The following is a 15,915-nucleotide window of genomic DNA, read 5'->3' as shown; positions in this document are numbered from 1 at the left end:
CTGATTTTAAGAATGAGAGAGGGGGAAAGCCTTTCCAAGAAGGCATAGCATCTGTTTATCATTTTAAGATAACAAACAATTTAGAAAACCATTAAAAGAATAAAGAAAAATATAAGATTTCTAACTTACGTGAATTCTGGGAGTTTTTCCTTTAGCTTGATGGTTTGAGGGTTCTACTCTTGTTTGCAACAAGAGTGGACACCAATTCTTTAGAAGAGGGAATGGTCAAAAACTAGTGAATTATTAAGAAATTCACAGTTCTTGGCTCTTGGGAGGAGTAGAGTAATAGTGCATAAAACACTATTAAGCTTCAACAAAGGGGAGGTTTGTATTTGTAGGAAAAAGTGAGCTCCTAACCAAGCAAACTGATTCTAGAATTTTCTAGATCAGTTTGGTCAATTTTTGACCATTTTTAGGTCACTTTAGCTTACTTTTTGGAACTAGATTTGAATTAGGAGAGAGGAGAGATGAAATATCTCAATTTTTGATGATTTAAAACGCCACCACACATGTGAAGTAGGCGCCTCATTCATGAGGGGGGGAATCCCTATTGTGAGGTGTCAAAAAATCCATTTTTAAGTAATTCCTTTGGTCCTTAGTCCCCACTCTTCATCTTATGTGAGTATTTACTCATTTTTGGAGGGATTTTCTTTATTTCTTCTATTTATCTTCTCCACACATTTGAATGAATCTGATTGGCCTCTCAAAACCTTAATTTAATTTTTTTCAAAAATTTGGACTCCTAGGGTAAGGCCTCTTGAATAGTAAGTGAACGTTTGTATCAGGGCATGGCTATGGGCCCAATGGCTATGGCCCAGTACTGTCGTCTTATGCATCTCCCGAGGAGATTTTGAATTCTGGAGCCGAGCTGCTCTATGTACATATTGCAACTTTTATATAAATAAAGAAATGTCTTCTGGAGAAAAATTCCCTACTGTATAAGTGATTGTTTATGTTGAAAAATAGGTAGAGGGAGAGGAGACACACAGACAGGAGCAAACCCTAATGTATATTGCAAACCCTAACCATAGAGGGAAGCCATCTCCCTACTTACACAATGCATAAAGCCATAATCCATAATACACACAACACACTATGAGTTGTGTCCACACACATCTAACCCTAGCTAATGTCCACACACTATGACCAGCTGGACGCGGTCATTTATGTCTCACACATGTTTCTACCTAACATGCCAGCACATAGCATAGCTAGCTCACACTGCCATCGAGCTTGAATCTCAACAGCCCCTCTCAAGCTCATGATGTACTACCATAGATGAAGATGTAGATGAGCTTGGGCTATCAAAGCTCTCAACACTCCCCCTCAAGCTCATCCCACGTACTCCCAACATAGTACGGAAGTACTCAAACTTCTCCCTGCTAAGTGGCTTTGTAAAGATGTCTGCCACCTACTCTTCAGTCTTCACATACTGTAGATCAACTGTACCATCTAGCACCTTCTCTCTGACAAAGTGATAATGGACCTCTATGTGTTTGGTCCTCGCATGAAACACTGGATTCTTTGCCAACTGTATACTACTCATGTTGTCACAATGAATGACAACTTTGCCATCAATAGGCTCACCCAAATCTGCCAAGAGACTCTTTAACCATATTCCTTCACAAGAAGCAATGGCTGCACCTCTGTATTTAGCCTCTCTACTAGATAAAGCAACTGTAGGTTGCTTCTTGCTACTCCAACTCACCACGCACTTCCAAGTGTAAAAGCATAACCACTAGTAGACCTCCTGTCATATGAGCTACCTGCCCAATCAGCATCTGTGTAGCCATGTATATCCAAGCCTTTACCATTCTCATATAGAAGACCATAATGTGTAGTGGTCTTTACATATCGCATAATGCATCTCACTACATCCAAATGAGGTTTTCTGGGGCTCTGCATAAATTGGCTTACTAGCCCCACAATATAACTCAAATCCGGACGTGTGACATGCTTCACCAAAGAAGTTATATATGCATAATGCTCTCTCCAGAATGCAAAGGGAAGACCTTCGAAGCAAGAACAGATGCTTCGGATGCCAAGGACTTGGGCACCTGTTCAAGGATTGCCCATCTCCTTCTGTGGGTCAAGGAAGCCAGGGTCCCAGAGTTCCGAGACAGACTCCCTCATATCAGTCCAATCAGGGTCCCAGCGCCAAAATCAAGGTAACCCAAGAAGAGTGCCAGCTCAGCCTGCAACCTCTATGCAAAGCAGTCTCTGAACTCCCTCCCAGAATTGGAATAACCAAAGAAATTCCACCTCAGACTGCACAGCAGCCAGAGCAGTCACCATAGCTGAGGAAGTGGAGGAAGAGAAAGGAGAGATCTATGCAGCAATTGAGCATCAGGGGAATAACCGTCAATTCTGAGTCCTCCAGACTCTAGCAGAGTACCAAGGTAAGAAATTCAAGCTTTTGATTGATTCAGGTAGTACTCATTCTTTTATTTCCCCAGGATGTCTGCATAAATTAGTCCCTAAATAAAAAATCAGGGAAACCTATGCAAGTGGAATTAGCTAGTGGGAAGATTCTTTTCACTCACCTAGAGACTGACCTTATTCAGTTTAGCTTAGATGGGAACATAACAGAGTGCCAGTTCAGAGTCCTACCCCTGGGAATATATGACGAAATCCTTGGAACGGATTGGCTCCGAAAGAATCAGGCTGAGATTCATTGTCACAAAGGAACCATCTCTTTCCTAGACCTTCACGGGAATAAAGTTCAAGGAATTGGAATTTCCGGATCTCCAGTGCTGCAATTAGTCAAGGCTTCCTAATTATTAAAAGGGCTCAGAAAAAGGCAAGCTGTGTATGTCATTAAAATGAATCCGATAGACATAAAATGCAAGGCTAAAGAACCAGAGTGGTTAAGTGAGTATGCAGATGTATTTCCTAAAGAGCTGACTGAGATGCCTTCGTCTCGTGATGTAGATTATGAAATTGAATTAACCCCCGAAGCTTAGCTAGTAGCCCAGCGTGCATACAAAATGCTAGTCCCTAAAGCCATAGAAATTAAGGAGCAGTTAAGACAAATGTAAGAGCACGGATTTGTCAGACCCAATGTCTCACCTTGGGGTGTGCCCGTTCTCTTTCAAAAGAAGAAAGATGGAACGTTAAGACTCTGTATTGAGTACAGAGAGGACTGAATCAATTAACAATTAAGAATAAGTATCCTATTCCTAGGATTGATGAACTTCTAGATGGGTTAAGTGGTCCCAAATGTTTACAAAGATAGATCTCAAATCTGGGTACTACCAAAGCAGAATCAAGGAGCAAGACATCCCAAAGACAGCATTCAATACTCGCTATGGGCATTATGAGTTCACAGTCAGGCCGTTTGGATTGACTAATGCCCCGACAACATTTAATCATCTTATGCAAGATATTCTCAGAGAATACTTGGATGATTTTGTTCTTGTCTTCTTTGATGATATCTTAGTATACTCAAAGAATGCTGCAGATCATGAAGATCATGTGCGCAAGGTCTTGGAAATCATAAGGAAACACCAACTCTTTGCAAAGAAGAATAAGTGTTCCTTCTCTGTTGACTAGGTGCAATAGGTGGGATTCATAGTGTCAAAGGATGGGATTTCTCCTGACCCCACAAAGATCCAAGCAGTAGTTGAATGGCCAGAACCCAAGTTAGTAAAGGAATTCACAGGATTCCTAGGGTTAACCGGATGGTATAGGATCTTTATACCTAGGTATGCTCACATAGCATCCCCTTTAACTAACCTTCTCAAGAAAAGTACACTTTTTCAGTGGATTGCAATGTGTCAGAGTGCCCTTGACAAGCTGAAGACAGCCTTAGTAACCAACCCTGTCCTTAAATTGCCAGATTTTACCAAACCCTTTGAGGTAGTTACTAATGCTAGTGGATTTGCCTTAGGCGGTGCTCTAATGCAGGAAGGTCAGACAGTGGCCTATGAATCCAGAAAACTCAGAACACATAAGAGGAATTATGCCGTCCAAATGACTTGGAGTTACTCTCAGTAGTGTATGCTCTGAAGTTGTGGAGACATTATCTTTTGGGACAAAGATTCACCTTGATGATAGATCATCAAAGTTTGAAGTTGATCTTCACCCAAAGGGATCTCAACATGCATCAAAGGAGATGGATGCAGACCCTACAGGAGTTTGACTTTGAAATATAGTATCGGCTGGGGAAAGAAAATGTGGTTGTGAGATCCCTCTGCCCCCTCTGCGCGTCGGATTCTCGGTAGCTGAAGTGGAAGCAGCCCCCTCATGCGTGGGGCAGGGTTTCTCACTCGGGGCCTCGCCCACGAATATCCGGGCACGAGACTAGGCTGGTGGTCACTCCGAAAACCGAAACCGAGAAAATTTCCCATGCCCGAAAAGCGAGGACGATTCCACCTTTTTGAATTGAATTTTTCTTAGCGAGTTTTCTAACGAGATCAAAATCTAAACTATCCTTCACTTGAATAAACCAGATAGAAGGAAACTATCACTGATATAATTTGATCATCTGAGCAATTCAATGCTTTTTTTCTAATCAAGATTAGGCATAGCCGTTGATCCACTCAATCGAGAAATTTATCAAGGCATTAACTATCTACTCAAAGCCTAGCGTAATCCTAAGGTTTTTCAGTTTGATTATTAAAACTCCATGATTCCAGTCTAACCCCACCCGGCCCATGGGTTAGCCACTACCCTACCACTGGAATCGGTGGAACCAAACAAGTACTCACCCACCCATAATTGAAATGCCTTTCTTAACTTTAGCTTTAGAAAACAAATACGCACACACTCCTCTTTAAAACTTTAATAAAAACAATCCATTGACAAACAATTTACTGGTTACACATGTCATACTTCAAAATTTCCATTGAGTCTTTGTTTCTCACAAAATAGTATCACTCTGGACTCTTCGTTGAGACCAGCAAGTCAACAACAAGATCCAGTGATAGATTACAATAACATTGGTTTGTCATACAATATCTTCCTCGACATATGTATGGGTGTACTTGCCAGCACAAGCCCGTGCATCACTTGGTCAGAACCCTCCAGGATCCTCCTTAGGTGTCCTGGCACTTCACTTAGGGACCGCTTCGTCGGCCCTCGTCCATCGTACTGGAAGCGCACCATTTTAACCATACCGAGGCTGTCAAGACCTCGGCAAGCTTTGCCGCGTGAGCTGTCCCTCGAACACTCCCCGCCAGCTATTGTAACCGAACTTCCCTTAGTAGATAAACATATATGCCAAATGCTTCCTCCAGCATTCTGGCGTAAGACAGTCTTTTAAGAAAACAGGGTTTCTATGCAAGTTTATAGTTTTGATTTTGTTTGAAAACCATGAATAATCTTAAATCCGTATCTCAATACTTCTAGATCCAGGTGTGAATTCCAAACAGAATTCCTCGAATTCTATTAACTTGATCCTCAGATCAAAATCAAAAGTCTTAACTTAGTTTCAAATTCGGTGGGGGACTTGAGTACATTTTTCCTGAACTGGGTACATCGTCATTGGTTGAATTTGACTAAGGAATTAGGTCTTGGTCAATAATTTGAATCTGAGTTTGGGTCTGGAAAGGTTCTTCTTAAACTATCTCTCTCGAAGGTACTATTTCAATTTCTCTTTTTCTAAATTTTGTTCGATGAATATTTGCTTACAGGTTTCTAAAACATGAATTCCTTTATGAGGAATAAGATAGTCATTTATCTCGATCTCTGACTTCGATAGTTTTATTGAATTTTTTCATTACGGTAGCATTTCTTCTCACAGATTATCTACTTATTCATTTTTCCAATTTTTACGAAAATTAAATAGAGGATTAAGGAGAGACCTTATTTAATTATAAAGATTCTATATGCATCTAATTATGCATAAAATCCAATTCTGATAAAAGTCACACTTTTATCATTATAAAGAATCATTTATGGTGAAAATCACTCTTTTAATAAAAAAATATCTTTTATGCACCCATTTATGCATAAAAAACCATTTATCATGAAAATCACACTTAATAAAAAAAATATATCTTTTATGTACCCATTTATGCATAAAAATTATTTATGATGAAAATTACACTTTTAATATAAAAAAATCTTTTATGCACCCATTTATGCATAAAAATCATTTATGATGAAAATCACACTTTTAATATAAAAAATTATCTTTTATGCATATGTTTATGCATAAAAATCATTTATGATGAAAATCACACTTTTAATATAAAAAATATCTTTTATGCACCCATTTATGCATAAAAACCATTTATGATGAAAATCACACTTTTAATATAAAAAAATATCTTTTATGCATCCATTTATGCATAAAAACCATTTATGATGAAAGTAACACTTTTATAAAAAAAATAAATTTTTATGCATACTTCTATGCATAAAAATCAAATATGATAAAAGTAACACTTTTATGATTAAGAAAATAATCTTTTATGCATGCTTCTATGCATGAAAATCAAATATGATAAAAGTAACACTTTTATATTAAAAAAATCTTTTATGCATACTTCTATGCATGAAAATCAAATATGATAAAAGTAACACTTTTATAATAAAAAAATAATCTTTTATGCATACTTCTATGCATGAAAATCAAATATCATAAAAGTAACAATTTTATAATAAAAAAAATAATCTTTTATGCATACTTTTATGCATAAAAATCAAATATGATAAAGTAACACTTTTATAATAAAAAATAATCTTTTATGCATACTTTTATGCATAAAACTCAAATATGATAAAAGTAACACTTTTACAATAAAAAAATTAATCTTTTTTGCATACTTTTATGCATAAAAATCAAATATGATAATTATAATAAGTAAAAAAAATCTTTTATGCATACTTTTATGCATAAAAATCAAATATGATAAAAGTAACACTTTTACAATTAAAAAAAAATATTTTATGCATACTTTTATGCATAAAAATCAATAATAATGAAAGTAATACTTTTATAATAATACTAATTTTCTTTTATACAAATAATAAAAATGCATCTTCTATGCATGAAAATGACACTTTAGAATATAAAAATCATAAGGATTACTCTTTTAGAATAATGAAAGATAATACTTATTTCTAATTTTTTTGAAAAATTTTGCCATAACCTCCTTTGTATGGCTGACCATTTTTCAATTTTAAGTCTTTAAAATTAATTAGAAATGCATCAAGAGTATTTAAATCATTCTAAAGTAACATTTTTCTACTTATTTAAGAGAAACATTATGAAAACTTTATTTATTCATTAATCATTCACCTAAGATAAAGAATGGTTGGATTTACTAGAAAAGAGAGGGAAATGCCTTTTGCAATGAGGCATAACATCACTTGCAATTTTAGAGAAGACAAAAAGCATAAAAAACCATAAAAACCATAAAATAAATGGAAAAGAGAAGAATCACCAACTTACTAATGAATTTTGAGAGCTTTCCTTTGGCTTGATGGTTTGAGGGTTCAACTCTTGTTTGAGACAAGAGTGGCCAGCAATCTTCTAGAAGAAGGAAGGTCAAAAACTAATGAATTATGAATACAATTCACTGTTTTTGACACTTGGGAGAGACAGGGTAACAGTGCAAAACACTATTAAGTTTCAACAAAGGGGAGGGCTTCTATTTATAGGAAAAAGTGAGCTTCTAACCAAGCCAACTGATTCTAGAATTTTCCATATCAATTTGGTCAATTTTTGACCATTTTTTGGTCAGTATTGCTCAGTTTTTGGATCTAGTTGAAACAGGAGAGAGGAGAGATAAAAATATCCCATTATTTGGGAGTTTAAAACTCATTCAAGCATGTGAAATAGGCGCCTCCTTCATGAGGGGAATTCCCCCATGCAGAGGTGTCAAAATGCATCATTACTTCTAAATATCTCCCTTTTTTAACTATTAACCTTGTCCTTAGTCAACTCTTCATCTTATGTGAGTATTTACTCATTTTTGGGGGATTTTTATTTTATTTCTTCATTTATCTCCTCCCTACATTTGGATGAATCTTATTGGTCCGTGGGAACCTTAATTTAAAATTTCAAAAAAATCTTCACCCCCCTAGGATAATGCCTCTTGAACAGATTATACTTAATTTCTAATGCACCTTCTGAAAATCTTTTTGAACTTCTATTTCAGGGGAACTTATTTTAATAAGATGAGATATTTTTCTATCCAAAAATATTTAAAATCTGAATATTCTCTTTCTAGAATATTTTCTCTCTCTAGGTAAAAACTGGTAGAAACAAGATCTTTTATATTTATGAAGAGGGATTTATTTACAGGGGAAGATGTTGGACATCTTGAGAGGCTGGGTAGGAATCTTACATTCTCTCCCACTTGAAAAACGCGAGATGTCCTCATCTCGCAAACTGAGGATAATCCCGCACAACAGATCGACTTCATTCTCCGAGGTGGCATCTTCAAAAGGATAGAACTTCCATTTTACCAATAATTCTCTGAGAATTCTATTTCTGAGAATCTTTTCTCGAACATCAAGAATTTCTTCAGGTTGGAGTTCCATTTGCCCTTGGGGGTTGAAGAGGTTAGGATTTCATCATCAAGCACATGATTTGGACTTGGCACATATTTCTTTAGAAGGCTTACATGAAATACATTATGAACTTTGAGATGAGGAGACAAAAGAAGCTCGTAGGCTAGGTCACCTACTTTCTTTGTGATCAGATATGGCCCACAATATCTGGGGGATAACTTCTTGTACTTCCCAAGAGATAAAGAACTTCTTTTTGGGCCGTACTCGAATGAAGACCATATCTGCTTCTTTGAATTCTCTGTCTGTCCTCTTCTTATCTGCATATTGCTTATGTCTATCCTGGGCAACTTTTATATCCTTAATTGCCTGCATCTGCTACTCCATGTCGTCAAGCATCTGTCTGGACATCTCAACCCTAATCAATGGGTCAGACCAAGTTAATGGAGTTAAGCAATCTTGTCCATACAGAGCTTTAAAAGGGCTCATCCCGATACTTCGGTGATAAGAAGCATTGTAGACGAACTCGACTAGGTGCAGATAGCTTAGCCATTTCTTGGGTTCCCTGCCCCACAGCATGACCGAAGTATATCTTTGATTACTTGGTTTACCCTTTCAGTTTGACCATCGGTCTCAGGGTGATAAGCTGTGCTAAGATCCAAGAAAGTTCCCACTGCTTCGAAAAATGCAGTCCAGAACCTTGAAGTAAACTTGGGATCTCGATCACTTACTATTCTCCTGGGTAGGCCATGCAATCTGAAGATTTCCTTGAGGAACACTCTGGCCACATCCACTGCAGTGTAGGTTTCTTTTACTGGGATCAGATGGGCAACTTTGGTTAGTCTGTCAGCTACCACAAAAATGGAGTTGTAACCTGATTGCATTGAAGGTAATCCAGTAATAAAATCCATACTGATACATTCCCACTTCATCTGCTGGGGGTTGTCCAATGGATGTAACTTCCCAGGCATTTTTACTCTCTCGGCTTTGACTTTCTGGCATGTCAGACATTGACGTACATGATTCAGTACATCCTTTTTCAGACCAGGCCAAAAAAAGCTTTTCTTTACAAACATGTAGGTTTTGATGAAACCTGGATGTCTTGCTATAAGGCTATCATGGGCTTCATTCAGAACTTGACCCTTGGTTCCCTCATCATTGGGAATGCATAGCCTGCGATTATAATACATAATGCCATCATCTAGGCTGTACCCTTCAACTCCTGTGGAGTTTTGCTTTCCTGCATAAGTAGGGTAGCAATGGGGCCAAAGAATCTATCCTGCATGATCTTCTCTCTTGCTTCAATAATCAAAGGATTTGATATCACAGTAATTGCAAGCAAGGAGGCTTTTCTACTGAGGGCATGTGCTACCACATTTTCTTTGCCTGGGCGGTACTTGATTTCAAAATCAAACCCTGCAGGGTCTGCATCCACCTTCTTTGGCGCATGTTGAGGTCCTTCTGAGTAAAGATCCACTTTAAGCTCTGATGATCTGTCATCAAAGTGAATCTTTTTCCCAGTAGGTAATGTCTCCACAACTTTAAGGCATAGACTACTGAAAGTAATTCCACGTCGTGGACAGCATAATTCCTCTCATGCGTTCTGAGCTTTCAAGATTCATAGGCTACTGCATGACCTTCCTGCATGAGTGCACCTCCCACGGCAAAACCACTTACATCAGTTACTACCTCAAAGGGTAGAGAGAAATCTGGCAGCTTCAGAACGGGACTGGTTACCAAGGCGATCTTCAGTTTATCAAAAGCACTCTGGCACCTGGCAGACCACTGAAACGGGGTATTCTTTTTAAGAAGGTTAGTCAGGGGGGAGGCTATGAGAGCATACTTTGGTATAAAAATTCTATACCAACCAGTCAATCCCAAGAATCCTCTGACTTCTTTCACTGTCTTTGGTAGAGAAAGTGCATTTGCTCTTTTTGGCAAAGAGTTGATGCTTCCTTAGAATCTCAAGAACTTTTCCAACATGAGTCTCATGGTGGTCAGCTGTATTCCTTGAGTAAATCAGAATGTCATCAAAGAAAACTAGAACAAAATCATCCAGGTATTCTCTGAGGATGTCCTGCATTAGGCGATTGAATGTAGCTGGGGCATTAGTTAATCCAAATGGCATGACAGTAAATTCATAATGCCTATAGCGAGTATTGATGGTGGCTGTTTTTGGTATATCTTGATCATTGATCCTGATCTGGTAATACCCGGATTTGAGATCTATCTTTGTGAAGATCTGGGCTCCATTTAGCCTGTCCAGAAGCTCATCAATTCTTGGGATAGGATACTTATTCTTAACTGTCAGCTGATTTAGACCTCTGTAGTCCACACAAAGTCTAAGCATTCCATCTTTCTTTTTCTGAAAGAGAACTGGCGCACCCCAAGGTGAAACACTGGGTCTTACAAACCCTTGTTGTAACAGCTGTCTAAGCTGTTTCTTGAGTTTGATGGCTTCAAGAACTGGCATTTTGTACGTGCGTAGGGCTACTGGCTGAGCTCGGGGGTCGATTCAATCACATGATCTAGTTCCCGAATTGGAGGCATTTCAGTTAGCTTTGCTGGGAATAGATCATCAAATTCACTTAACCATTGTGGTTCTTTAGCCTTAAGCTTTGAGTCTACTGGGCTCATTTTGACAACATAAATTTGCTGCTTCTTTGTCCTTTCAGCAACCTGGAAGCTTTTACTAAAATTGAAGGTCTGGGGATCCAGAAACTCCAGTTCCTTGAACTTTGTTCCCGTGAAGGTCATGGAAGGAAATGGTTCCATTGTGACAATGTATTGTCAGCTTGATTTTTGTGGAGCCAATCCATTCCAAGGATCCTGTCAAAAACTCCCAGAGGTAAGACTTTGAACTGACAGTCGGTTACATTACCATCTAGATTGAACTGGATAAGATCTGTCTCATGGTGAGTGAAAAGAGACTTCCCACTGGCCAATTCAACTTGCATAGGTTTCCCTGATTTCTATTCTAAGACTAGCTTACGCAAGCATCCATGGGAAATGAATGAATGAGAACTACTTGAATCAATCAAAAGCTTAAAAGGCTTACCCTAATACTCTGCTGGAGTATGGATGACGGAGAACTGCTGGTTAGGCCCTTGATTTTCAATTCCAGCATAGATCTGCCCTTTTTTCTCTTCTACTACATCTCTTGATTTTCAATTGCAGCATAGATCTGCCCTTTTTTCTCTGAAATTGTGACTACTCTGGCTGCTATAGTCTGAGGTGGAACTCTTTCTCTTTGGTTGCCCCAGTCCTGGGAAGGAGTTCTGAAATTACTCTGGACAGAGGCAGATGGCTGAGCTGGTGTTCTTCTGGGGTTTCCCTGGATTGGGCGAGACGGACCCTGATTAGACTAGTATGAAGGGGTTGGTCTCTGAACTCAGGGTCCTTGACTTCCCTGTCCCCTTGACATGGCAAGAGTCGGGCAGTCTTTTAACTGGTGACCAAAACCCTGGCATCCAAAACATCGATTTTCAGTTCTGAGCTCATCCCTCTGATTTCTTGAAAGAGGTGGGGCTCCTGAGAAAGTATTCTGGGGGGAAGGGTCTTCCTTCACTTCTGAATCTTCTTGCATCCTGATTCTGATTCGGGCCTTACTGCCTCTTTGGGGGTGAAAAGTTTGAAGTACTTCCCTGGGCTTGAAATCTTTTAAAGTTAGAGGGTGCGGGCTTTGGCGGGACCTTTACTATAAAGGCTTTGGTAAAATCCTTTGCCATTCTTACTGCTTCAGCCATGGACACTGGCTTGGCATTTTTGACCAGTGTGTCGTCCAAGGGTTCGTTCATTCCTCGAATGAACCTGGCCATGAGTTGTTCTTCATCTAGAGGTGGTGAATATTTGAGTAGAAGAGCAAAGGCGTGGTGATATTTCTCGATGGTTTTGCTCTCCTGCTTTAGCTCTAAGAATTCGTTCATTTTGGTTTCCAAAAATCCAGGAGGACAAAATCTCTTTCTTAGATAGGTTTTTAGATCATTCCAGGACTGAGTATTTCTATCCAGACGGTTGGTGTCACAGTGGTTCCTCCATGCTACCCTGGCTATGCTACCCTGGCTGTTTCCACTATTTTCAGCCGGCGGGCAAGAGCCGTTTTGCTCCACTTATTGTAGCCTGTGACGTCAAAATACTCTTCCATGGCTTCCACCCATTTCTCCACAGCCTCAACCAGGTTCTCCCCTTCTCCCTTGAAGGGTCTTGGCTGAGTCCTATGAAGAGCCTTGCGAACATCAGGGTCAAGCTCGTCATCTTCAGAGACAAGTCTTCGGAGACAGGGTCTGGCTGACGGCCACGGTTTCCTCGTCTTTCCTCGTCTCATGATTCTGCCAAAAATTTATATATTATTAAATTTTTATTTTGATATTATCCACGAGATCCTAAGAATTAAGAGGTTCGGAAAACAATTTCTTAAACAAGACAATGATCTTAAACAAGACAATGATCTTATTGGAGATCTATGACATATGTCCCATAACAGATTTTTCTTTATCAGATCGTCCGTAAACAATCACTTATACAACAGGAAATTTTTCTCTGAAAAACATTTCTTTATTTATATAAAAGTTGCAATATGTATATAGAGCAGCTCGGGCTCGAGAATCACTGCCTCAGACGTAATCGTATAAAGAAGCGAAACTGTGAAGAAGTCATACCATGCATGGTACACACGATTCATTACACAAAGAGGTGCTGTAATTCTATTCCTAGTAGGGATAAAGCGGCTAAGAAGTCTAAAAAATCGGCATGAAGTTCTAAAGTTCCTGGGTGAATGATCAAAGAGCTGAACATACTGAACAACCCCTAGTCTTATCAGAATCATGGCCCAAGGAAATATTTTGCCTGAGCCTCCGACGCTGACTGGTACTGACATTAATGCACCGTCCTCCATTGAACCACATATACCGACGTCACTCAAGAGGATCAGGAAAGTAAAGACTCTCAAAATGGCGAGCGAGTCTCACTCTGCTCATTCGGGTCGTAGAGCAGAGTTGATGAGGTGATCAAACGTAAAAGCTATCATATCCTGACTCTGAGAGAGTCCAGGAATTCCAGATAGGTTTGGGGTGGCCATGTATAAATTTCCAATTCAATTTATAAGTTTTCAATTTTTGAAGTTTATTCACATAGTATTAACAAGTGAAAAACATTTCTTTCCCAAATTTCTAAAAAAAAAATTTAGGCAATTTCTGTTCTGATACCAACTGTGAGATCTCTCTGCCCCCTCCGCACGCCGGATTCTTGATAGCTGATAGTGGAAGCAGCCCCCTCATGTGCGGGGGGTAGGGTTTCTCACTCGGGGCCTCGCCCACGAATATCCGGGCACGAGACTAGGCTGGTGGTCACTCCGAAAACCGAAATCGGGAAAATTTCCCATCCCCGAAAACGGGGACGATTCCACCTTTTTGAATTTTTCTTAACGAGTTTTCTAACGAGATCAAAATCTAAACTATCCTTCACTTGAATAAACCAAATAGAAGGAAACTATCACTTATATAATTTGATCATCTGAGCAATTCAACACTTTTTTCCTAATCAAGATTAGGCACAGTCGTTGATCCACTCAATCGAGAAATTTATTAGGGCATTAACTATCTACTCGAAGCCTAGCGTAATCCTAAGGTTTTTCAGTTTGATTATTAAAACTCCATGATTCCAGCCTAACCCCATCCGGCCCATGGGTTAGCCACCACCCTACCATTGGAATAGATGGAACCAAACAAGTACTCACCCACCCATAATTGAAATGCCTTTCTTAACTTTAGCTTTAGAAAATAGATACGCACACACTCCTCTTTAAAACTTTAATAAAAACAATCCATTGACAAACAATTTACTGGTTACACATGTCATACTTCAAAATTTCCATTGAGTCTTTGTTTCTCACAAAATAGTATCACTCTGGATTCTCCGTTTTGAGACCAGCGAGTCAACAACGAGATCCAGTGATAGATTACAATAGCATTGGTCTGTCATACAATATCTTCCTCGACATACGTATGGGTGTCCTCGGCACCGCGAGCCCGTACATCACCTAGTCAGAACCCTCCACGATCCTCCTTAGGTGTCCTGGCACTTCACTCAGGGACCGCTTCGTCGGCCCTCGTCCATCGTACCGGAAGCGCACCATTTTAACCATACTGCGGCTGGTCAAGACCTCGGCAGGCTTTGCTGCGTGAGCTGTCCCTCGAACACTCCCCGCCGCCAGCAGTTGCAACCGAACTTCCCTTAGATAAACATATATGCCAAATGCTCCCTCCAGCATTCTGGCGTAAGACAGTCTTTTAAGAAAACAGGGTTTCTATGCAAGTTTATAGTTTTGATTTTGTTTGAAAACCATGAATAATCTTAAATCCGTATCTCAATACTTCTAGATCCAGGTGTGAATTCCAAACAGAATTCCTTGAATTCTGTTAACTTGATCCTCAGATCAAAATCAAAAGTCTTAACTTAGTTTCAGATTCGGTGGGGGATTTGAGTACATTTTTCTTGAACTGGGTACATCGTCATTGGTTGAATTTGACTAAGGAATTAGGTCTTGGTCAATAATCTGAATCTGAGTTTGGGTCTGGAAAGGTTCTTCTTAAACTATCTCTCTCGAAGGTACTATTTCAATTTCTCTTTTTCTAAATTTTGTTCGACGAATATTTGCTTACAGGTTTCTAAAACATGAATTCCTTATGAGGAATAAGATAGTCATTTATCTGGATCTCTGACTTCGATAGTTTTATTCAATTTTTTCATTACGGTAGCATTTCTTCTCACAGATTATCTACTTATTCATTTTTCCAATTTCTGCGAAAATTAAATAGAGGATTAAGGAGAACCCTTATTTAATTATAAAGATTCTCTATGCATCTAATTATGCATAAAATCCAATTCTAATAAAAGTCACACTTTTATCATCATAAAAAAATCATTTATTGTGAAAATCACTCTTTTAATAAAAAAATATCTTTTATGCACCCATTTATGCATAAAAAACCATTTATGATGAAAATCACACTTTTAATATAAAAAAATATCTTTTATGCACCCATTTATGCATAAAAATCATTTATGATGAAAATCACACTTTTAATATATAAAAAATATCTTTTATGCACCCATTTATGCATAAAAATCATTTATGATGAAAATCACACTTTTAATATAAAAAAATATCTTTTATGCATAAAAATCATTTATGATGAAAATCACACTTTTAATATAAAAAAATATCTTTTATGCATATGTTTATGCATAAAAATCATTTATGATGAAAATCACACTTTTAATATAAAAAAATATCTTTTATGCACCCATTTTTGCATAAAAACCATTTATGATAAAAATCACACTTTTAATATAAAAAATATTTCTTATACATCCATTTATGCATAAAAACCATTTATGATGAAAGTAACACTTTTATAGTAATAAAAAAAAATCTTCTATGCATACTTCTATGCA

Source organism: Cibotium barometz, chromosome 34 (assembly GCF_041138505.1).
Source record: "Cibotium barometz isolate CiBa-2024 chromosome 34, ASM4113850v1, whole genome shotgun sequence".
In the NCBI taxonomy this organism is placed as follows: Eukaryota; Viridiplantae; Streptophyta; class Polypodiopsida; order Cyatheales; family Cibotiaceae; genus Cibotium; species Cibotium barometz.
This window is presented reverse-complemented; position numbering follows the sequence as displayed.